The sequence below is a fragment of the Chelonoidis abingdonii genome, chromosome 2 (genome assembly GCF_003597395.2).
Source record: "Chelonoidis abingdonii isolate Lonesome George chromosome 2, CheloAbing_2.0, whole genome shotgun sequence".
Taxonomy (NCBI): domain Eukaryota; kingdom Metazoa; phylum Chordata; order Testudines; family Testudinidae; genus Chelonoidis; species Chelonoidis abingdonii.
The window spans coordinates 25087057-25111306 of record NC_133770.1 but is presented as its reverse complement, the minus strand read 5'-3'; the positions used below and the strand labels follow the sequence as shown (position 1 = coordinate 25111306).

Here is a 24250-nt window from a genome sequence, read left to right as displayed (position 1 = left end):
TAATAATTGGATCTGACTCATGTCATTTATATTCATAAAAAAAGTATCAAATTTTGGGTTCTCTCTGTTTGGCCCATAGATTGGCAAAGATGATTACAGAATTCCCAATTTTAATCTTGAGGACAGTGCGTCTGCCCTCATTGTCAGACCTTGTACTCATTGAACTTTTTATGTATTAATGTAACAATTTTAGAATGAAAGCAACTAAAAAATTAGGCCTACCCAATCTCTGTTCAGTTTACGATCTTCAAGTTCTGCCAGGTGTCTCCTGAAGCATAGTGATGTCAGTGTTCGCAATAAGTGCATTTTGTGATAGGGTTATTAAAACCCTTTATATTCCAGGAGACACGTTTAATTATGGGTGCCTTCACTGTTAAAATGTACCAGATAAAGTATAAAGTCAGTTTGTGAATAAATGAGAAATTGCAAATTTTCTTGAGCAGTGTATGGTTCTTGCACAGCTAAACAGCAAAAGTTATATAATCCAGGGATAGCGTGTCGCTTTCTGGTATATATTCAGCAGGAGTGGGAAGGAAATTCCCAGCATGGGAGGATAAAGGGAAGCGGGGAGAAAGAAGAATTAAATAAATTTTTGAAAAAACAAAATGGAAAAGATAGTGGAGAGAGAAATAGACATTAGTACCATACAATCAAAAAAAAAATCTGTTTAAACATCCAAAATACACACTTGACATCTGTGGGGTGAGGAGGATGGCTGCATGAGATGAAACTTGAAGACCCTCAGAGCCCCTGGGGCCCGAACATTCCAACTATAGTAATCATCTTTTACCAACAGAGCCTTGATACATTAATCTAAAAAGAAGCACCATCTAATAAAGCAATGAGATTTGCTTTATTAGATGGTGCTTCCTTATGGACTACTTCTTTACACAATGCACAGTCAACCTGTGGAACTTGAGGGATATTGTGAGGGTCAGAAGCATAACTGAGTTCCAAAAAGAACTAGATAAGTTCATGAGGGATGGGTCCATCAGTGCTATTAGCCAAGATGATCAGGGGTGTTATCCCTAAATGTCTAACTGTCTGAAGCTGGGCCTGCATGATGGGGGATGGAACACTTGAAATTGGCCTGTTCTGTTCATTCTCTCCCTTCTGACCGTTGTCAGAAGATGAGATCCTGGGCTAGATGGACCATTGATCTAACTCAATATGACTGTTATGTTCCTAACAGCTCCTTTTTTTCCCCCTCTGGATTTCTGCAATATAAGCTCTTCAGTGATAAATTTCAGGAACTTCAGTCAGTGCTCTAGGCTGACCTTCTGGAACTTGTTTGGGGGCAAGGAACTGGTGTGCCTGAGGTATATTGAAACAAAAATCTTATGGCATGTTGGCAGTTTAGGAACAAATTCAGAAGGTTTACCTTTCTGTATTCCCAGAATCCTGATGTTATATTGCCATGAATGACTTTCTTGATCAGTTAGTTTGGTCTTGATAATCTTGATATCATTCCAGTTCTTCATAGTCTGTAGTTGGTTAGTTTGAAAACATCATCCACTTCAGAAACTTTTCTGCTTCTCTCATCCATCTGAATAGAGCTTGTAGTGCCCTATGAATCTCAGTCATGGTGGTCTGCAGGGTAGATGCAATTACAACAATATCTGCGGCTACTGCTTGCAGAATCTCTGTCCACTTACATTCCATCAGGCTCAGACAACAGTTTGTAGAAAGTGAGGAGGCAGATCTCCTTGGGATGGAGGAGGGTTGGGGCACGGTAGAGGGCTGGTGTGCTTTCAGAGTTTGGAGAGGAAAATGCTGAGCTAAAGGACATTTTGGGGATTTCAGTAGTTGGATGGTGAGGGAGACAGTGTTTGAGGATTTTCTGTGGGCTGCTTCAGGATTCAAGCAACCTATATCCACTTTGGTCATAGTGCCCTCTGGTGTCCAATTTGTTATAAAAACTAAAACTTCTATATGCAAAATCTGTGGTCTCATGGGCTGGGCATCTTAATGTATTAGAAATGGTTTTTTTTGTTCTTCCTGGAAATTATGCAGTCCACAGTGATTCTGGAACTGGCCAGCAGTTCTGAAAGATCTAAAACTAAAAAAAATCAGTCTAAAATGATTTGTGTGCTGAATCTTGAGTCTGATTAGTTCCAGGGTATAAATCAGCCTAAATGCAGAACCTGTTTTAAAAAGAACGCTAAAGGCACCCTGTCAACTTAAGCCGTAGATTCCAAGGCCAGTGATCATCTAGTCTGACCTCCTGTATAACACAGGCCATAGAATAATTCCTTAGAAAAACATCCAATCTTGATTTAAAAATTGCCAGTGATGGTGAATCCACCATAACCCTTGGTAAGCCATTCCAATGGTTAAAAAAAAATTAACAGTGAGGGTAATGAACGCCTTCCAGTCTGAATTTGTCTTGCTTCAACTTCCAGACGTTGTTATACCTTTCTCTGCTAGATTGAAGAGCCCTATATTAAATATTTGTTCCTCATGTAGATGCTTGACTGTAATCAACTCATCTCCCTTAACGTTCTCTTTGTTCAGCTAAATACTCAAGGAGCTCAGTTACAATAAAGCATGTTTCCTAATTGCTTAATCATTCTTGTAGTTCTTCTCTGAACTCTCTCCAGTTTATCAACATCCTTCTTGAATTGTACGCACCGGAACTGGACACAGTATTCTAGCAGTGGTCACATCAGTGCCAAAAACAGGGGTAAAATAACCTCTCTACTCCTACTTGAGATTCCCCTGTATTGGCATCCAAGGATTGCATTAGCCCTTTTGGGTACAGCGTTGATTTGGGAGCTCATGTTCAGTTGGTTATCTACCAGAACCCACAGATCTTTCTACAAGTCAGTGCTTCCTAGGGTAGAATCCCCAATCTTGTAAGTGTGGCTGACATTCTTTCTTCCTAGATGTGTATATTTACATTAAAACCATATTGTTTATTTGCACCCAGCTTTACCAAGCAAATCAGTTTACTCTGTATCAGTGACCTATTCTCATTATTGACCACTCCTCCAATTTGTGTGTCATCTGCAAACTTGGTCAGTGATAATCTTATCTTTTCTTCCAAATTGCTGGTAAAAATGTTAAATAGCAAAAGGACCACCAACGGTTGCCTCGGGGTCCTCACTAGAAACACTGCTGCTCATTGATTCCCTGGTCACAATTACATTTTGAGACCTGTCTGTTTAAAGCATGCCATGTTAATTTTATATTCAGTTTTTTTAAACAAAATTTCTGAAGTACCAAGTTAAACACTCCCTCCTTTAATTCTTTATTAACAGAGTCCTGTGTCAGCTGCTCCAGGATCAATGTCAGACTGACAGGCATATGATTACTAAGGTCATCCACTGTTCCCTTTTTAAATATTGACACACCATTAGCTTTCTCCTAATCTTCTGGAACTGCCTCACTCTTCCAAGACTTAGTGAAAACCAATATTAATGATCCAACAAGCTCTTCAGCCAATTCTTTTGAAACTCTTGGATGCGTATTATCTGGACCTGCTGATTTTAAAATGTTTAACTTTAGTAGTTTAAATCCTACTCAACTTTATCAGCAAGTAACATGCAAAGACTATCGATGAAAAAGGAAAGTATGTATCTTCCCTTTATTTTGTGCATTTAAGACTTGCATATAGCATTCCTGTCTTTCCCTATATAGTTGGTTTTACTTTGTGGATCTTTTTTACAGCTCAGGAGGTGGTATAGCACCTGAACCACTTAAAAATAAAAAAAGAAACAAATACACTTGAGCTGATGGCACCCCTTCAGATTCATTTCTGGCTAATATGGTAGATGCACAAGTCACTACTATTGATTCCTTCAGTAACTAAGCTTTCATATATTAGGTGAAGTGTGCAAGTCAGTTTAACCTGAAAGCAGAAACTTTAACGTGAATTAATTCATTTATTTTTAAAAAACCACAACACTGTATTAAAAACTTCACTGTGTATGTATTTATTTAAAAAAAAAAAAACATTAAGGTTGCTCCAAAGTTAGAATTGAGGCTACCTTTGTAAACTTAATTTGTCCTCTTTGTGTATGTGCATTATGATGTATTCTTGAGTTACGTGATCAGACTATTTTTTTTCCATGAGCCCTGTCTTCATCAATGCACAGGATGGCCGCTGCTTACTTATTAAGTAGCTGTTCAATATTTTTTTTTCCCCTCCTTATTCAGGATGCTTCCCCGTACCTTATCTATTGCACGCTCTTCAGACTCTGCTCTAAGGTAGAATTATTTTTCTCATGGGCTCTTCTATAGTGTTTATCATTATAGCATCTACCTGCTTCAGAGGAAGACAACTATTCATTAAGGTGTGTGAACTAGCTCTAAAGAGGATGTGACACAAATTTTGCTGGTGTGTTTCACAGATATTTGTTGACAGCAGAAGAATAGTGAAACTTCCAGGCTCTTGGGAGATGCGTACTCTAGTGGGCACACTCTTCTGCCCATTTTCCTTAAGCATGACTCCTTTTTGCCCTTTGCCTTACAACCTGTAGCTGTCCCATTTCTTTTCCTCACCCCTAGCTCTTTCTCCCAGTCCCACTCTCACTTCGCCAGTCCCAGTCTTCACTCTTTTGGCTTCTCATCCCAGTCTCCTTGTCCAGCCAACCCCATTTTCCAGCACTCCTAGTATCCATCTTGCCTCTCACCCAGGTCCTGCTCTTGTCCCTATGCTGTTGTCAAGCAGCATCCTGCTGCATGTTGCCTGGGGGAGACGAGTGAGTGGTGGAGGTAGTCATCAAAAGCATAGGAGATAATTTCTGCCTGGTTCCCCTATATGGTGCTTGTCTGTGGCACCCCAGAGCTGCAGGGAAAGTTGTGTTTAACCCAGCCTAAATCATGCCCAGTATGCACAGAATGTTTGGGAGAAATTTAGCTGCTGAAACTTGTCTCCACTCAGCACATGCAAACTATTTCTCCTCCCCCCACCCCCGGAAAAAAAAACAAAAAAACTTTTTGTATTTAGGCAGATTTTTCACAGGGATGGCAAGAAACACATCCCTGATAGGGCCTTTGCAAGATTAAGTCCCTGCTCCAAAGCATGGTTACTCTAGATGCTTTCAAGGTAAAGATCTCAATCACTAGCATAAGAGAAAAAATGCATTGTTTTGCTTAACTTTGTTCTTGGAAGTAGTTGAACAGTTTTGGCTCAAATTTTCTAAAATTCTTCAGCCTAACGCTGCCTGCACTACCACTTACATTGGCAAATCTTTTGTCGCTCATTGGTGTCCTGTGGTAGAAAAAATAAGGCAGTCCTCCCCAGAAACCTGCAACAGATTTCAAAGTACCTCAAAAGTTTCCTGGAGATTTCTATAGTGGATTCCTGGGCCATCCCTGTGTATGTAAAGTCTTTTTCATTGGGCACCGTCTGCCTAGCTGGTGTGGCTACTGGGAGGATAGGCACTGTACCTCACCTTGTTCAATTTAATCAAAAATAAAATGTAAGAACATGTCACCCCAGAATATAACTTGAAATTGCATACTCACCAGGTGTTCTTTCCCCAGCATCACACTTCACCACAATGCTGTTTTCCGACTGGCTGGACAGCTCTGGGGTTACGAACAGCTCCTGGCTCTTGGAAAGAATGGATCCTCTGCTCACCTGTCTCCCATTCTTCTTCTCCTCTTTCCTGTCCAAGACTACCACCTCAGTGTTGCCATGTTGGCCTGAGACTCTGACTTTCAGAGGTATCCAAGCTGTGCTTGGGGGTCATGGTGGGGTCGCCGCTGAGAATCGTATGCAGCTACTTGTAGAAGTGGCATGTCTGCAGTGCTGCACCAAAGCAACAGTTCACCTCCTTTGCCTTCTGGTATGCCTGCCACAGTTCCTTTATTTTTCACCCCCTTCCTTCACCTGGCATTGCTGTGTAGCCCTTTGCCCCCATGCCCTACACAATCTGCTCTTTGATGTCTACGTTTCTGTGGCTGAATAAGCTGTGACTGAACAGCCTCTTCTCATAGACCAATAAGATCATCACCTCCTATGTACTCCAGTTTTGGAGATTGGAGCTGCAGTGATTAGCTGTGCAGTTGAGCGCTCCACACCCAAAAAACAGGAAGTGAAAATTCAAAAGGTCCTGGTCCTTTAACCAGGAGGGGCTTTTTCCTTTGTACCTGGCTACTGTGCAGCAGAGTTGAACATGTTTACCAGAGCAGTCACAATGGTGCATTGTGGGACACCTTCTGGAGACAGATTAGGTCAACATAAGCAATGCTATGTCTACACTGCCTCTATGTTGACATGACATAACATCAAATTAAGTTCTAAGACTCTTGTGGAGATGGAATAATTAAGGCTATGTCTACACTAGCACTTTCTGTCAGTCAGTTGGTGTGTGTGTGGTGGGGAAAACCCTGACCAACAAAAGCGCCAGAGTGGACAGGATATGCTATCCTGCCGACATAGCTACTGCCGGTCATTAGCAGTGGAAACTAACATTAAGGCTAGATATAAGAATTCTGGACAAAAGCTTTCTTAGTGGAGAGAATGACATGCATTTGAAAAATAATATTTTGAGATGATGAGTAATTAATCATTTCTTCTTATTCCTAAAATAGTCTTCCCAAGCATGTATAACTCTCTGCTGTTTTTAAATGCAAGATACTGAAGTCCCACACAGAGTATTGTGAACCTGAAGAGATCCAAATAAAAAAAAGAACCAGACCCAAACAAATCAGTAGATTGACCCCCAAAACATGGTTATTTATTTCCTTTTTTTTTTTTTTCATTCTAACAATTGGTTAACTGCCCCAGCCTATCCTTGGTATGTTAATGCTGCCTAATCTCTAAAGTGTATTGGGTATGAGGATTTTGCCCCCTGCTGCAGGAGTTCTCACCACTACGTCTGCCCGCCCCCTGCCTAGCAGTGAATTCTGCCCCACAATCTCCAAATCAGTTCTGCTCTCTGGCCCCCCCATCAGGTCTATCCCCACCCAGACTGGTTGTGCTTCCCTAATTCCTCTATCTCACACCCAGCACCCAGTTCAGCCCCTTCACCTCGCCTCTGCTCCTCCTTGGGTTCTTCCCGCACCCCAAGCCCTGGGGGGCTGCAGCGGGATCTCTGCTCCCCTTCCAGGCTGGGGTCTAGGGCCTCCTCCCCACAGCTGGTGGCTACAGGAAGGAGAGGGGAGGGGCAGAGGATGGGACCTGTTCATCACAGAAGGGGAGGGGAGAAAGATTGAGCTCTGGTTGCTCTTCCCCTGGAGGAGGCAGGGCAGTGAGGCAAATAACCAATCAGAAGGCAGCTTCTCCCTCCTGTGCCTCCCCTCCACAGGACTCAGATTTGCTATCTTACTCTGTTTCCCAAAGGGAGGTTGACTCATGCATAATAATGAAAGGGGTGTTGTCCCAGAGAGCAAAAGTGCAGAATATGATCCAGCTCCGAAACTAATTAAAATACAAGGGAAGGCTTTTTGGTTCTCGCATGTAGTTTTTTCAAAAACTTCCATGGCACACCTGTTTGGTTCTGACAGCACATCGGTTGGGAAACACTGCTATAGACAGCGCACTATGACTAACTTCCTAGAGCGCAGTAGAGTGTGTTCTCACAGGAGATGGAGAAGCTCTTGCAGCCGTGGTCCCCAAACTTTCCATGCTGTGCTTCTTGCCCCTCCCTGGGAGCTGGGCCAGGAGTTGGCCCACAGCTCATGGGTAGGGGGGCTGAGGTTGGGGATGCAGCCACAGCTAGGGGTAGGTCTGGGGTGACAAGTGGATTTGGGGCTGTGAGCACATCTGTAGCCAGGGCTGGGTGGCACTCCCTCCCCAATTTGCGGGGCTGACCCAGGAGCAGAGCTGCAGCTGGAGGCAGAGTGGCACTCCCTGCCTGCTGTGGGGGCTGGTCTGGGCCCTGCCCTACCCCCCTGAATGATCTTCTGTAACCACCTAGGGTGTACACCCCACAGTTTGGAGACCACTGACCTAGCTGCCAATGTAATGGTCTAGTGCAGAAGCAAGGGCATGTGAGAGTGAACATAGTGTCTGTGATACATACTGTAGTGGAAATGTAGTAAGGGCTTTCTGACTTGCGGGTGGGGAAGGTAGGTGGAAATCTGGGGACAGAGTTTTCTGGTGTTAAAAATTAACACATGCACCTCTTGAAAGTCTCACTAGAGCATTCTTTTGTTAAGGTAACTAATGGAAGTGTGCTTCTGTGTTGAAGGCTTCTTTTGAAAAACTTCCCTTAACCTTATTTCAGACTAGTTTGTGAAGAAATGGATTTATGCAAAGAGCTACATTCAAATATATATTTGTTAACATTTGCTGGAAGAGCAATGAAAAGATCTTTTATTCTAACAAGCTTTTTTGTTGCTGTTTGCAGTGCTAAAGTTAGTTGTCAGCATTTGCGTTATAAATTTATTTTAAGGGCTGATTACTCTGGTCTGAAAACTGCAAGATTTCAGCCCAGGAGCATTGTATCCTGGTTTGTATGTTTTTAAATAACAAATCTGACTGAACTGATTGTGCTTATGTTGAACACTTACACATCCATGTTCATGTTCACTCCAGATAGTAAAAATGACTGCATACAAGTAGAGTTTACAACAAAGATTAGAGAAGAAAGTAGGTTCAAGTGTTCAAGTTAATGATAGTTCAATGTCAAGGGTCATATTCTGAAATCTGTAAGTAGTTCATTCCTTTTTCAGTATTATTCAGTCCTTTCCTTCCTGCAAAGACTGCTGCTAACATAGCTGACTTTTTGCATGTGTTATACTGACTCGCCATTATTGGGTAGTAAAAATTATAGATGGTTGTAACTCAAGTTTTATTATAACCCATGTTTCCAGCTGAAATGCCCTGCTTGGGTTCATCCCAAAGGTGAATTGTCGTTAAACTTAAGCAAAATCCATTTAGCTGTTCTTGGGTTAGGATAGTGGAGATTAATTTTGTATTTTAAAATAAGCTCGCTCTTTACGTATTAATGTCTCAATTTAATTTTAGCATTTAACTGTCTAGTTTCTGCTAAAATAGGCCCTTGATAAATCTGAAGAAAGTTATCAATCTTGTAAATACTTATATAATTGTCTCAAATTTTCTAATTCAACCTTCAGTTATTAAAATTAAGGCATTAAACTAGTTAGGGGCATTAAGAGTAACAGAAAACATTTTACGCATACATTAGAAGCAAGAGGAAGACCGCGGACAAGGTAGACCCGTTAATCAAATGAGGAGGGATAGCCAATATCGGAAGATACAGCAATGGCCAAAGTGTTAAATGGTTGGGGGTGTTTTGGTTTTCATTGAAAACAGTTAAAAACATCAGCATAAATAGGGTAGGCTCTGAGGCTGAAATAGTGAAGGAACAAGCTAAGAATTACATAGGGCTTGTCTACATTTGAAATGCTGTATAGGGCTTGTCTACATTTGAAATGCTGCAATGGTGCTGCTGTTGCACTTCAGTATAGACACTGAGGCTTTCTCCAAGAGAGGTGGAAAGAGAGAGGTGGAAGCTAGGTCAGTAGAATTTTTCCCTTGACTTATCACTGTCTACATGGAGACAGGCTGTGGCTACACTGGCAGTTTTGCAATGCTGGTAGTTACAGCTGTGCTCGTACAGCTGTGTACGGCCAGCACTGCAGTGTGTCCACACTGACAGCGACCAGCGCTGCAGTGTGTCCACATTTGCACCAGTTGCAGTGCTGTTGTGAGTGGTGCATTGTGGGCAGCTATCCCACAGAGCACCTCGTCCCATTTTGTCGCTGTGGGTTGTGGGAAGGGGACGGAAGGGTGCGGGTCATTCCGCTTCCTGTTCCAACAACCCGTTGCTGCCAGGGAATCGGACCCCAACCTAAGAGGCCCCGCACCTTAGGCCCTTTTAATTTTTTTTTGTTTTATAAACTTACCCCGTCCCCGGCTGGGTCCCTGCTCCATGGTCCCGCTTCCTTGAGTTGAAGCGCCGGCGAGACGCAGGCACGGTGGCCCCGCTCTCCCAGCTAGAAGCTCCAGCCCGGCGGCGGGCTTGCGACGCCGCGGCTGGGCTTCCAGCCATGAGAGCGGAGGGCGGGGGGCTTTGTCGCGCTCCGGCCGGAGAGAGCGGGGGCGGAGGGGCTTGCCCCGCTCTTCCCGACTGAGCTCCGGCCGGAGCGCGGGCAGCCCCGTGACCACCGGCTGAGCTCTGGGCCTTTAAATAGCCCCCCGAGCCTGGGCAGTGAGGGAGGTATATTTAAAGTCCTGGGGCTCCAGCTGCCTCTGCACCCCAGTCCTTGAAATAGCCGCCGAAGCCCCGCCTCCCTTTGCATTCTCCAGCGCTCCCGTGGCTATTTTAAAAGGTCCCGAGTAGAGGGGGTTTGGGGCTACTTAAAGGCTGGGGTCCAGCTGCCTCTACTGCACCCCATGACCTGCCCACACCAGTCCGGCCCCCGCTCAGCCAGCTCTGCACCCGTGCCCACAGCCACCTCTGCAAACCCCTGTCCTGTCTCCAGCCAACCCTCAGCCCTGCCAAGCAGCCAGCCCTCCACACACTGCTGCCCGCACCAGCTCTCACACTCTGCCCAGCCCGCACCCCCTGCCTGTTTCAGTCAACCCTGCTGCACCCCACTGCCTGAAGCAGCCCGCCCACACCTTGTCTCCAACCAGCCCACATCCCTTGCCCTGCCTGCAGCCGACCCTGCCTCCAGTAGCCCCTGCCTGCTTCAGCCCAGCCCCATTCCACTGTTGCCTGCAGTTTTCCAGGGCAATTACCCTGCAGGGAGCAGCTGGAACCAACACTGTGCACACCCCAGGGAGTGGTGGGGACCCACACATGGTGAAACGGCGTCATTAATAACCAATCAACACATATATGATGCATTGTATATAATTTTATATTCATATAGTTATGGAAAGAAAATAATACGTGAAGAAATGAGAGGGCTTTTTTTTTCCACTTTTTTAAGTATCCCTGCCGATCTGTGCTTCTCTTGGTAGTCAGTTCCTTTCTCTTGCAGCCTTCTTCCTTTATCTTGGCAGCCTGTTTCCTTTTTCATGGTTTCCTTATCCTCAGTTCTTGCAACTTTTTATCTTTGTGGAATACAGATTCATAACTGCTTTCACCATCTCTTCCTAGTCTTCCTTGGTTTTTTCTTAAGCTTTGCAGTCTTTCAGAAGTCTGCACTGATGGAGCAGTATTCAAGGTCACTTTAAAAAAAACACAGAGAGATAAACTGTAATACAGACCTGCATTGTTTTAAGAGTTTTGTACATCATTTACACATTCTGAGCATAGCACAGAGAGGCCCAGCTGCAGATAGAGATGGCGAGTTTCCCACACACGGCTCACAGTGGAAGGGGGGCTGTCACGTGGCTCACCTGGGAAGGGGTGGGTGGGGGGTTGCTTCACTGTGGAAGCCATGGGGTTTCTGTGACTGTGGAAGCAAAGAGCAGCTACAGGGAATCAATGGCTATTCCACATCTTAGCATGCTTGCAGGCAGCCATAGCCCCCCTCCGCTCCAAACATTTGCATCCTTATAATAAAGCTCTTAGCAGGAAACAGGCTCCTCTGCTGGTCCTCACTACCAAGTCAGCAGCTGCGATGGCTAGCATCTCCTGGCTGGAAAATAGCTCCTGCCTGCAAGACTCCTGGAGTCTCCAACACCTCAGTAGCTCCCTCTTGGTTCCTCTACAACTCCCCTCCTCTCCAGGCTCTGAGCCCAGTGCAGTGGGAGTGCGAAGCGATGACCAGAGAGGCTGAAGGCAGGCTGGGATACCTCCTAATACCCTGAGGCAATTACAGCGCTGGTGAGTCCACACCTGATGACACTTCAGTATGGCTCGCTACACCGGAAGCGGACCCAGGTGTACAGCAGCCTGCAAACAGGGAGTTGCAGCGCTGGCTGAGCTTTAAGTGTGACACCTGCTAAGTTGCAGCGCTGTAACCCCCTCACCAGCGCTGCAACTTGCAAGTGTAGCCATGGCTTAGGGCAGCTTGTCTGTATCATCAAGAGGTGTGGCTTTTTCACACTGGAGACAGTAGCTGGGTTGATGTAACTTTCTAGAGTGACTAGCCACTTATAGAACCTTCCAGTCAGCAGGGCTTGACTACATACATCCTAGAATACTTAAGGAACTGGCTGAGAAGATCTGAGCCATTAGCAATTACCTTTGAGAATTTGAGGATGAGAGAGATTCCAGAGGACTTGCAAAGGGCAAAATATAGTAGTTATCTACTAAAGAGGTTAAGCTCAACCAGGACTTACAAGACAAGTCAACTTAACTTGAGTACCTGGAAAGATAATGGAGCAAATCAAGCAATCAATTTGTAACCACCTTAGAAGATGATGTGATATGTGACCGTCAGCATGGATTGATGAGAACAAATCTATCAAACCAACCTAAATCATTCTTGATAAGGTAACAAGCTTGTGGATAGGGGGAAGCAGTAGATGTGATAATCTTTGACTTCAGTAAAACTTTGGCACTATCCACTATGATCTTTCTCAAACAAACTAGGGAAATAAGCTTAGATTACCCACTGTAAGTGGGTACCATCTTTTATCAGTGGTCACAGTCAAAGTGAAGGGCATATCAAGTTGGTCCACAGGATTTGTCCTGAGTTCCATTCTTTCAATATCATCTAAGTGATTTGGATAATAACATAGAGAATACACTTAAGTTTGTGAACAACACCAAGCTGGAAGGTGGTGCAAGTGCTTTGTGAGGACAGGATTAGAATTTGAATGCCTGAAATAATAGGATGAATTTCAGTAAGGACAAATGGAAAGTACTGCACTTATGAAGGGTAATCAATGCACAAACACAAAATGAGAAATTACTACTAGGGAATACTGCAGAAAGAATCTGGGCATTATAGTGGGCCACAAACTCAATAAGAGTCGCATCTTAATACTATTGCAAAAAAGGTGAACATCACTTTGGGATGCATTAGCAGGAGTGCTGTAAGTAAGACATGAGAAGTAATATTTCTACTCTACTCAATACTGATAAGGCCTCACTTGAAGTACAGTGCTGTGTCCAGTTCTAGCCAACACGCTTCAGAAAAGATGTAGACAAATTGGAGACAGTCCAAAGGATAGCAACAGAAGTGTTTTAAAGATCTAGAAAACATGAATTACGAAGGAAGATTGGAAAAAAACTGGGTTTGTTTAGTCTAGAAGAGGTAAGACTGAGGGGGTGATGTAACCCTTCTAGTATGTAAATGGTGGTTAAGAAGAGGTAGGAAATAAATTCTTCTCTCTAACCACTGAGTAATGGGCTTAAATTGCAGCAAAGGAGATTTAGGTTTGACATGAGCAAAAACTTCCTAACTGTATGGGTAGTTATGCATTCAGTATAACTAGGTTGTTAAGAGGTGTGCAAAATCCACACCACGGAGTGACACAGGTATACTGAGCTAACCCTCATTGTGAACAGGGCTATTTTGACAGCAGGCTGCCCTCTAAACATAGCTACTGCTTCTCAGGGTACGTCCAGACTATCAGCCGCGTCGGCGGGTAGCAATCGATCTATCAGGGATCGATTATATCACGTCTAGATGAGATGCGATATATCGATCCCCGAATGAGCTCCTGTCGACTCCGGAACTCCACCAGGGCAAGCGGCGGAAGCGGAGTCGACGGGGGAGCCGCGGCCATCGATCCCGCACTGTGAGGACGGGAGGTAAGTCTAAATAAGATACATTGACTTCAGCTACGGGAATAGCGTAGCTGAAGTTGCATATCTTACATCGACACACCCCTTCCCTCCCACCCCCCAGCGTAGACCAGGCCTCAGGGAGATGAAGTGCCTATGCCAATGGGAAAAGCTTTCTTGCTAATCACTACAGAGGGACGTCACCTCCAGTGCAAGCTGTGCTGTTGCAGCATTGTAAGTGTAGACAAGCCCTAGTCAGGGATGATCTAGATAATTCTTAGTCTTGCCTGAATGCAGAGGACTGGATTAGATGATCTATCAAGGTCCGTTACAGGACTACAGTTCTGTGATTCTATTGTCTTGTGGTACTAGAGTGAAGAACTGCATGGTGCATTTGCTAAGTGTGTGCTTCTGAGTAGGATGTGGAGTTGTGGAAAAATCATCAGCTTTATAGTTTGTGGGAGGGCAAGGTTTTTGTATATCTTATTCCTGCAGTCTATGTAATTGAATTTTGTGACACCCTTGTGCTATGGCTAGGCTATCCTCTGTTTTAAATGCAAAAAAATTACATTACATTACAGTATTCACCTGTAAATCTAAAGAGTAAAGGTCCAAATACTGGTGTGCCTTCAGGGCTTATGTTGACTTGAGTAGAGCCCATAGGGACACTTGTATGTAGCAACAACTTGGCCACACTGTGTATTTATGCCATTGTTAAAATCACTAGTCAGTTTTTAAGATGCACAATTAACCATGGATATTCCAACATTGCTATGAAAATCTTAAATATTTAATTTAATTTTGTTAATGCTACACAAACGTAGAAATGTGTGTATTTACTATATTAAGCATTAATTATTTTGCCTGTTAAATTGATACTATAAGGTGATTAACATTGAGTAGTCAAATTGTCATCTCGAGCATTGTATGCAGTGGGGTTGCTGCTATGTTGGTCCCAGGATATTAGAGAGTCAGCATGAGTGAGGTAATCTCTTTTATTGGAACAACTTCTGTTGGTGATAGACAAGCTTTCAATGTTACACAAACCTGAAGAAAGCTCTTGGTCTCTCTCAACAACAGAAGTTGGTCCAATAAAGATCTCATCCGTATTGTCATTCTTAGCAAAGCTGTTGATACCAGGACACAGCATAATTAATAAGAAATCTTTAAATCTGCAAACATAGCAAAGTTCACTTTGTCTTGTACAAAGGGGGCATTTGATACTTAACTCACTTATAATTTTCATTTAGCTTATCCTGAAGTACCTGTGTTCCACTAAGGTGTATCTAAATGCATGATTCTGTGACATGGCTAAATGGAATCCTACCAGAATATGGAGTTGGACTACAAGGTACTGGTAATGGTGTGGTTTTGAAAAGTTGATTATAAAGTAATTACCTTTCCAAAATGGTGTTTTATAATAATAAAGCGACTTGAGCCTGTAAGTTAGCTCTGTAGTCAAGTTCAGTAGTATCTGTGATGTCATAACACCATTTGTGATGTTGCACCAGAGCTCTCAGGAAACATGAAATGGCCTTCTAATTTTAAATCATGCCAAGTGGCTGTGGCATTCAGCACATGCAAATATGGTTTACTTAATTGTAAAATATTTACCTAAATGGGTGGCCAGTATGAATAACACGTAGTATGGATTCATGCAACAAATAATGCAAATGGCAAGAATATTTATATGGCTGAGTACGGAAGCTCCCTGACTTACGCAAGCATTCCATTGAGGAATGCCTTACATTCCTGACTTCCGCAAAATTCAACTTACGCATCTCCAACAATTACGCACACCAAAAAAAAAGCTCATGGAACTTTTTCCATAAGTCTGGATTTCTGTAAGTCGGGTTTACGTAACCAGGGGAGTGTCTGTATTCCAGATGAAACTGTCACAGGTTAGTTCTTGACACAAGTTTTACATGAGATCCAACATGACACATCAACCAAGGGCATATTTAAACTACAGCCAGTACAGTGGCGCAGCTGTGGTGCTGCTGTAGCATCATAGTGTAGATGCTTCCTGCCTTCACAGAAGGGTTTTTTCCTTTGGTGTATTTAATTCAGCTTTTTGAGGCAGTAGCAAGGTCTGGAAACCTAGTCGTGTTTTCCCTAGGGGTGAGGTCCAGCTAACTATGGTACTCAGCACACAAAATATTTCACAGCCCTGAACGACATAGCTAGGTCATGCTAACATCTACATGTAGACCAAGCCTTAGTGTTAGAGGTTGAACGCTGATTACTTATGCTATTTTTAATTGCTTGTATGGCCATCACATTTTATTATATTATTCATGACGTTGTTAGCCATCTAAGAAGTTTATTACTAACTTGTCTAATGGCATCCTAGAATAATCAGTTAGCTAACTGCTGTATGATAGCCGGTAGTCAGGAAGTGCCAAAAGGGGACCCCAGTGCAGTGGAGCTTTACTCATGGTGGTTAAAATCATGTAATCCCACTTGATTTTTCCTCCACAGGCTTTACATGTATGAAGCACTAGTGCTAACCCTTCATGTTCTAGAACGAACAAGGTGGGGGAAGGGGAATAATAGAGAGATTAGAGGGAAGGGTGAAAAAGCTCCAAGGTAGAAGGAAAAGAGACAAGAAGATGCATAGGCAGAATGGGGAGGTATTGCATACCTCATGTGCAATACTTTTTGGAAAAAAAAAACTAGCTGTCTGTGAATGATCATGTGCCCTCATTTGAGTGCTTAAAGGGTAGGGCCTCTGCAACTGTCCCCAAGTTCCTTCTAGCTGGAATCTAGCTGGTCCACCCCACTAGATTTTACCTGAAGCCAAACTTCTCCAAATTCTTTGTTAGGATATAGATATTCAGGCCTGTCTGCAAAGGCCTATACTTGAAGAATTTAGGTGTATTTTTATCACTTAGCTAGTTATAGAGGTATAAAGGAAAGAATCAAAGATCACTGTCTGTGTAATGGCCTTCTCTTAATGTGACAGGCTGAGGCCTTCAGCTAAGATGTAGTTAGGCAACCATAAGCTGGGAAGTGTGTGGTGACATTCTCACATTCCAAACTAGTCACATTGAAATAAGGTGCTATTAGGAATATTAGGACAGGATTGTATTCCTATCACCTCCAGAGAAAGGGGAGTATCAGAGGGGTAGCCGTGATAGTCTGGATCTGTAAAAGCAGCAAAGAATCCTATGGCACCTTATAGACTAAAAGACGTTTTGGAGCATGAGCTTTCGTGGGTGAATACCCGCTTCGTCAGACGCATGTAGTAGAAATTTCTAGGGGCAGGTATATATATGCAAGCAAGAAACAAGCTAGGGATAATGAGGTTAGTTCAATCAGGGAGGATGAGGCCCTCTTCTAGCCGTTGAGGTGTTTAAAACCAAAGGGAGGAAAACGGTTGAGTCAAGCCATTCACAGTCTTGTTTATCCTGAGCTGATGGTATGTCAAATTTGCAGCAATGACTGAAGCTCAGCAGTTTCTCTTTGAAGTCTGGTCGTGAAGTTTTTTTTTTTTTGCTGCAGGATGGCCACCTTAAGTCTGCTATAGTGTGGCCAGGGTTGAAGTGCTCTCCTACAGGTTTTTGTATATAGCCATTCCTAATATCTGATTTGGTCCATTTATCCTTTTCTGTAGTGACTGTCCGGTTTGGCTGACGTACATAGCAGAGGGGCATTGCTTGGCATATTGATGGCGTATATTACATTGGTGGACGTGCAGGTGAATGAACGGTGATGGTGGCTGATCTGGTTAGGTCCTTGATGTGTCGCTGTGTAGATATGTGGGCAGAGTGCATCGAGGCTTGTTGCATGGATGGGTTCACTGAGTGAGTCTTATGGTGCAGTGTGTGCAGTTACTGTCGAGAATATGTTTCAGGTTGGCAGCTGTCTGTGGTGACGACTGGCCTGCCCACCCAAGGCCTATGAAAGTTGTAGGTCGTTGTCCAGGATGGGTGTAGATCTCTGATGATGCATTGGAGGGGTTTTAGCTGGGACTGTATGTATGGCCAGTGGAGTCCTATTGGTTCTTATTTCTGGGGTTTTCTATTCAGAGGGTTTCTGGGTACACGTCTGGCTCTGTTATCTGTTCCTTATTTCCTTGTGCGGGTATTGTAGTTTTGAGAATGCTTGGTGGAGATTGTAGGTGTTGGTCCTGTCTGACGGGTTAGTGCAGATCTGGTTTACCCTAGGTGCTTGTGCTGTACGACAATGGGATCGTGTCATGTTGGCCGGATGGAAGCTGAGGCATGAAGTTGGCATGCGGTGAGTAGGTTTCGGTATAGTGGTGTGTTAATGTGACATCACTTATTTGCCCAATGGGGCTAGACAGTTGGACCTCCTGTGTAGATTGGTCCGAGGCTGGAGTTGATGGTAGGGGTTGGAAGCTGTTGAAATCGTGTGTTAATTTTTCCAGAATCTCCTTCCCATGGGTCCAAGGAGATGAGATGTCGTCATGTAACGATGTAGAGAAGGGACGTGAGTGGACGAGAGCCTGAGAAAGCGTTGTCCAGCTGTCAGCCATAAAATATTGCATATTGTGCGGTCATGAGGTGCCCATAGCAGTGCCACTGATCTGGAGATATATATTGTCATCAAATTTGAAATAGTTGTGTGTGAGGATAAAGGCACAGAGCTCAGCAGCCAGTTGTGCTGTGGCATCAGGGATACTGTTCCTGACAGCTTGTATTCCATCTGTGTGTGGGATGTTTGTGTAGAGAGCCTCTACATCCATTGTGTCTAGGATGGTGTTTTCCGGAAGGTCACCAATGCATTGTAGTTTCCTCAGGAAGATAACTGGCAGTGCTGGTGGCATAGGGTCTGAGTAAAGTGTCCACATATCCAGACAGTCCTTCAGTGAGAGTGCCAATGCCCGAGATGATGGGGCGTCCAGGATTTTCCGGATTTGTGGATCTTCGGTAGTAGGTAGAATAACCCTGGTCGGGGCTCTAAGAGTATGTTGATTTGTTCCGGTGTTAGTGTAGGGAGTGTCCTGAGTAGATGGTGCAGTTTTAGTGTATTCCTCAGTGGGATCTGAGGGAAGTGGCCTGTAGAATGAGAAAGCGAGAACGGGAAGAGCCTAAAATATGTAAAAGGAAACTTAGTTTAATAGCATCCTGTCTGGCAAGAACTCACTTATCAATAGACACAGCTGGAAAACCCTTATATCTGTATAGACGTAGCTGTAAAATACTCACTTCTGTGTTTTGTATGTTTATTTGCATCGTCTCTGGTTCTGTAATTGTTTCTGTCTGCTGTATAATTAATTTTGTTGGGTGTAAACCAGTTAAGGTGATGGGGTATAATTGGTTAAATACTCACGTTACAATATGTTAAAATTGATTAGTTAAATTTCAGTAAAATGATTGGTTAAGGAATAGCTAAGCAAAACTCAGGTTTTGCTATATAGTCTACAGTCAATCAGAAAGTGGGGGGGAGTGGGAACAGGGACTGGGGATAGGGGAATTGGGATCATGTTTTGCTAAAGGGGGGAAATGGGAATGGGAACCGGGACACAGGCAAGACTCTGTGGTGTCAGAGCTGGGAAGGGGGACACTAAGGAAGGAAATTGGAATCTTGCTTGCTGGAAGTTCACCCCAATAAATATCATCGAATTGTTTGCGCCTTTGGACTTTGGGTATTGTTGCTCTCTGTTCATGCAAAAAGGACCAGGGAAGTGAGAGGATAAAGGAATAAGCCCCCTAACGTTCTTCTCAGAATCTTCAGAATAAAGTTACTTTTCTTTTGGCACCTTAGTCTGTACTAGTGCTTGTCAGATTGAAAGCTGCTGATCTAGACCCCTTTGTCCTATCCTAGACCACAGGAGACTTAACATATATATGGTGTCTCAGTTTTAGAATGGCAATGCTTGCCTCCATTGCTTCAAGCTCATGACTGGTTCATGGCTCTCAACTTGCAGTACTTCCATGTCACCAGCTGCCTGGCCCACAAGAAGTATCTCAGGTTCACAGTAGGACCCAGCCACTGTCAACGCCAGGTTCTGCCCTTTGTAGTCTCTGTGGCCCAGTCTCTTCATGAATCTGGCTTTGGAATCTGGGGGAGTGGAGGAAGTGCCTGGCTATAGCAGTGACACATCTAAGAGGGAATCCACTTATACCTGTATCTAGATGACTGACAAATCAGAGGCAGGTACTGGGGGAAGACGTACTGCCTTAGATGACATCCTTTCTTTGTCTTTCACTGAAGACTCCTGGTGAACTACAAGAAGTCCTCTTTCACACCATCACAGATGTTGAGCTCTACTTGACTCTAGTTCAGCAAAAGTTTTCTTGCAAGAGGACAGGTTCAGGTCCCTTCAGTCTGTAGTGCACCACCTATTGACAAGACTGGCAACAGTATGTACACTTGGGCTCTTCAGCCACATCTTCATGCATGTGCATGCTGCTGCTTGCCAGGTGTCACCTGTGGCGTGTCTGATGACTTCTCCTCCTCATCCAAACATCATATTAATAAACACGTCATGGTCCTGACCAGAATCCTGCAGGAACCTGACTGGTGGCCACATCCACTGGATGTGAGAAAAGAGGTATTGTTTTTGGTCTCTCCCTGACGATGACAAAGGTCACAGATGATGTTTCAGGGATAGTCTGGTGCACTCACGTTAATCACTTTCAGATGGTAGACTCATGGTCTCAAGATGATCTCACACTCTACATGTATATCTTGAAATCGAGAGCCACTACCTGTCCTCTGAAACTCTGCAGTGCAGATTCTGATGGACAATGCATTAGCAATGCACACTTTAAAAAAAACAGTGAGGCGCTTGATCATCTTTTCTTTGTCTGGAAGTAGTTGAGTTTTCAGAATGGTGCCATCATCATGGAGTGACACGGTGCTAACTCTGCACCTTCCAGGAATCAGCAATGGCCTAACAGATTTGGGGCTGGAACAGCTGTGAGTATTCACTACAGAAGTCTATCCTAGACGTGATATTCTACCAGTGGGGGACTCCCACCATAGTTCTGTTTGCCATGACAATGTCAAGTGCAAAGACTTCTGCTTCAGTGAATGTGTGAGCACTGACTTTAGTTCAGATGCCTTTTGTTTGGTGATTTCAAGGACTGCTATATGCCTTCCCCAGGATAATATCCAAGATCAAAACTGCCTCCGCCAGTGTGATGTGCTGTCAGATATCTGCAGATGTCCAGCCAGCCCTTCTGTACAACTTTCTATCTGTCTGAAAATGATGCTGCAAAACTAGCATCAAATATTGCCTGTAGACCCACAATGGTCGCACTGATAGTGTGGATGTCAGCTAGATAAGTAGAACTGATGGACTGGCACCAGAACAGGGGTGGACAAACTTTTTGGTCCATGGGCTACATCTGGATATAGAAATTATGTGGCAGAGCCATGAATGCCCATGAACTTGGGATTGGGGTACAGGATGGGATATGGGCTCTGGCTGGGGATGCAAGCTCTGCGGTTTGGCCAGAAATGAGGACTTCAGGATACAGGGAGGGGGCTCCAGGCGGGGGCAGGGGGTTGGGGTGCAGGGTGGTTGAAGGGTCCGGATGGAGGTGAGGGCTCTAGGGTGGGGCTGGAGATGAGGGGTTTGGAGTATAGGAGGGTACTCCAGGCTGGGACTGAGGGGTTCAGAATGTGGAAGGGAGGCTCTGGGCTGGGGTTGGGGGTTGGGGTGCAGGAGGGGAAGCTCCTGAAAGCAGCAGCATATCCCCTCTCCAGCTCCTATGTGGAGGTGTGGCCAGGCGGCTCTGCGCACTGCCCTGTCCACAGGTGCTGCCCTGAAGCTCCCGTTGGCCACAGTTCCTGGCCAATAGGAGCTGCTAGGGTGGTGCTAGGGGCGGGGCAGAGCACAGATCCCCCTAGCTGCCCCTGCGTAGGAGCCGGACTGGGGTCATGCTGTTGCTTCTGGGAGCCACAGCATGCGGAGCAGCCCTTGATCCTGGAGCACGGGAACCGGGCAAGCCCCAGAGGGATGACTGTTGGAAATAGTTGGCTGCATATTTTTACCTTCAAAGGTCAAGGGACGCTCCACCAGGATGGAGGCAACCTCTTCGGCCTGCTTCAGAAATGTGCTGATCTGTATAGCGGCTATGGGGAGCAACCCACTGACATTTTGTGAAACGTTATTCGTAAGGCTGCAAGTTTGTCACGCAAGTCACTCCCTGACTTCTGCAACGGTCTGTGCATCTGGCTTCGGGGCTGCCCGTACAGCCCTTGGCTCTTAGGCAGGGGCATGTCTGTGGGGCTCCGTGCGCTGTCTCCACCTACAGGCATGGCCCCCTCAGGTCCTGTTGGCCACACTCATGGCGGAGGCAGCACGCAGAACTGCCTGGCAGTACATCTGTCTAGGAGCTGGGGGGAGGATGTCACTGCTTGCGGGCAACTCACTGAGGTAAGCGCCAGTCAGAGCCCTCACCCCCTCTAGCAGCCCAACCCACAGGCCTGAACCCCCCTCCCACACCCAAACTTAGGTTGCTGCTGGGAGGGGGTGCCATCGCCAAAGGCTGTCCCAGCTTTCCAGCCCTGCCACCCCCCACCCCCAGTACCCATGCGCCACTGCCTCTCCCCTAAGCACTTGCAGAATCCCTGGGCCATGCCTCCCCCCCTGAGATTGTCGGGGAATATAGTAAGTCATGGACAGGTCACAGGCCATGCATTTTTATTTACTTCCCATGACCTGTCCATGACTTTTACTAAAAATACCTGTGACTAAAACATAGCCTTAATTATTCACTTGGTTATACCTGGGCAGATGCCAAGTTCAGAAGAATGGTACTCCACTGGTTGATATAGCCAAGACTCCTCATGCCCACAGTCCAAGGCAGATTCTGCTTTGCAGTTACCTAGAGTGGAATCCACACTGACAAATAATTGGAGAGAAGAGTTACTGATCTACATTAACTGAGGGTCCTCAAGATGATGTAGGCAGTGTGGATCGCATGACCTGCCCTACATGCCTGCTTTTCAAAGTCCTCGTCTAACTGGGCTTTGAATTGCAAAGGAACTGAGGGATGGTTGTAGCCTTCCAGTCCTTACTGCCGTTGTACAGGATTACAAGGAACCGCAGGATACATGTGTGGCCCCAGTGGACTCTCATAAAACAAAGAAACAAAAAGCACTATGCCTGAGGCATATGCACATTTTAGTGGGATCTACCCTGACTACAGCATCTCAAAGAACCCCATTAACGATAGCATAAGTAAGAATTCATTGTTAATTTCCTGTCATGTTCTGTGAGATATCAAAATATATATAATCTGAATGTACTTTAGTAGCCTACATGCTACCTTTTATTTAAAAAAAAAAAATCACTTAATTAGTATGGGTGGGAGTTTTTAAAGAATACTTTCAGGAATATTTCCAAGGTACCTAAACACCTATTGCTCTGTTAGTGTTTCGACAAATTCTTCCCACCCTTGAATTCTGTGGGAGAAATGTAGAGGTGGAGTAGTTAGAAATACCTAATGTTCACAAACATAGTTTCATCTTGAAGTAACTGGTGGTGGAACTGTTTAATTAGACTTTATGAAATATTAAAATAAGAATAACAATGTTTTGACACCTCATGTGCCAACACTTTATTTGGCTCTTATGGTTCCTTAGTCTTGGATCACAAAAATTTATTTTCTCTACCCTTCTGCTTCCTCGTGTATATTTTTTTTAAAAGGGGGCTGCTTGTCTAGAACTGGACGGGTAAAAGCAGTACGCTGGTTTTCCAAAAGAATGTGCCGAAAATATTTTTCATGCTGTCTGGTTAAACCACCACTTGTGCATACTTAGTACAATATGATAAACAAAGGTTCTCCTAAACAAAATGCTTCGTCTTGATGGGGACTTAAATTTTGGTTCCTTGAACAATGCCAGTAAAATGACAGCTGTGTTGAATGAGCTAATGAGTCAGATAATTGAACCTAGATCTTGTAATTTTGAGTTTTTTGGTTACTTGTAGATTTGAAAGGATTAGTCTTTATTGTTGGTAAACATCAATTTCACCATATGTACACAGATTGACAAAATTTACATTGATAGAAATGTACACGTAGGTAAAGTAAGAAAAATGCTGCTTGAGAACTTAGAGAATGTACGGATATTTACTTTGTATATTTTGACATGTGATGTTGACAACTCATGTTAATGGTTTACAGTGCTTTAATTTTATGAATCTCAATGTTTGTCATTGTCTCATAAATTTGCAAAATTGTGAATGTAAACAGATGATAAATTAGAGAAGTTTTTAAAAATAAACATTGATAATTATCAAAATGATTTTAAAATTGTTCTCCCTAGCCTATTTATTTGGATTTGTCATAGCTATATATGAATATCTGGGATATACAGTGTCATCCCACATATAGAATACCTCACATTGTGGGCTCCAAAATTTACTTTCTGTATTTGCCATACATTACTCTAGTAATGTTTTTTAAAGTTTCACTTTCAGTTCTAACTAGTTTTTCTAGCTACCCGCAAAACCTCTTGAGTGAGATCTTGAATGCTTGTGTGGTCCCTTTATACTGAATAAAAGGGCTAAAGTGGCATAAATGTGTTCTAAAAACCCCAGTCCCACCTGGGGAAAATCTTCCCCACAGCAGGTACTGAGGTAATGGCAGTAAGGGTGCCTCATTGGACCTCCTTGCCAAGCTCTAGTTCAGTGGTGTAAATGCTTGAACAGGTCTGCAGTGCTGTGGGGATTTCTGGCAGTCCTGGGACATGGCTGTAACTTACAAAGGCCACAG

At 44.2% G+C, this 24250-nt stretch overlaps 1 protein-coding gene across 1 annotated transcript in view; it reads left to right on the top strand.

Moving 5' to 3' along the window:
- LARP4B (La ribonucleoprotein 4B) overlaps positions 1-24250 on the top strand; it is a 109481-nt gene that overhangs the window by 20062 nt on the left and 65169 nt on the right. The window lies entirely within an intron of this gene.